Genomic DNA, 705 nt, shown 5'->3' on the forward strand with positions numbered 1-705 from the left:
CGTTGGGGGGGCCGCCCGCCACGCCCCTCCCCCACCACCAAATAACACACTCACAAACAAGTGTGCAGCAAAGTCACTCCTGCTACAAAATTGTTATTTTACATGCATACAATGAATTTATGTAAACTTAAGCAAGGTATGAATTTTTATTTAGACAAGTGGTTTCTAATACCCAATGAGTTGTAGAACAGAGTCCACCGCAGAGGCGTAACTTTTACACAAGGCGGGCCCCAGGGCGGCTGTGTGTCTCCACCATGCGTCAGTGTGCCAGTAAATGGGGGGCAGTGGTTGCTGGGGTCGTGTAGGAAAGGCGTCGCTTGTGTCTCCTGACTTCACGCTTCAGTCAACTGCTGCCTCGTGTAGGGTGCAGTAGAGCACCGCCTCCACCGTCCCTGGGACTTGCACACTGTTATATGAGGGATTTTTCAATTGATTCCGACTCCGGTTGTAGCTTATGAAGTCTCGTTTGTGAATTTGTCATGTAAGTAACTATCTGACTTGTCCAATAAAGCTATTTGTCTTTACACCTTTTGTTTTGTTTAACCTTTGTTATAGAAATGAATCATCTTGTTCCAGGAATAAGAGATAATATAACTGAAATGATTTAGAGACTTGTTCAGGAGAAAAACAATCCCTTAATGGTTTGAAGAGCAATGGGCTGTGTTTTACTGTAATGAAGATCTGTCACAAGTAAATCTCCAGTCC

At 44.4% G+C, this 705-nt stretch overlaps 1 protein-coding gene across 1 annotated transcript in view; it reads left to right on the forward strand.

Annotated features, from left to right (window-relative positions):
* The window catches only part of LOC119593854 (guanine nucleotide-binding protein G(I)/G(S)/G(T) subunit beta-1-like), a gene marked incomplete in the record, with an annotated part of 42,289 nt that extends 41,763 nt beyond the window's left edge, over positions 1-526 (forward strand). Inside the window, 1 exon segment of the mRNA XM_037942885.1 lies at positions 1-526.
* Between the last annotated feature and the right edge of the window lie 179 nt (positions 527-705).

This window comes from Penaeus monodon, chromosome 32 (genome assembly GCF_015228065.2).
Source record: "Penaeus monodon isolate SGIC_2016 chromosome 32, NSTDA_Pmon_1, whole genome shotgun sequence".
NCBI lineage: Eukaryota > Metazoa > Arthropoda > Malacostraca > Decapoda > Penaeidae > Penaeus > Penaeus monodon.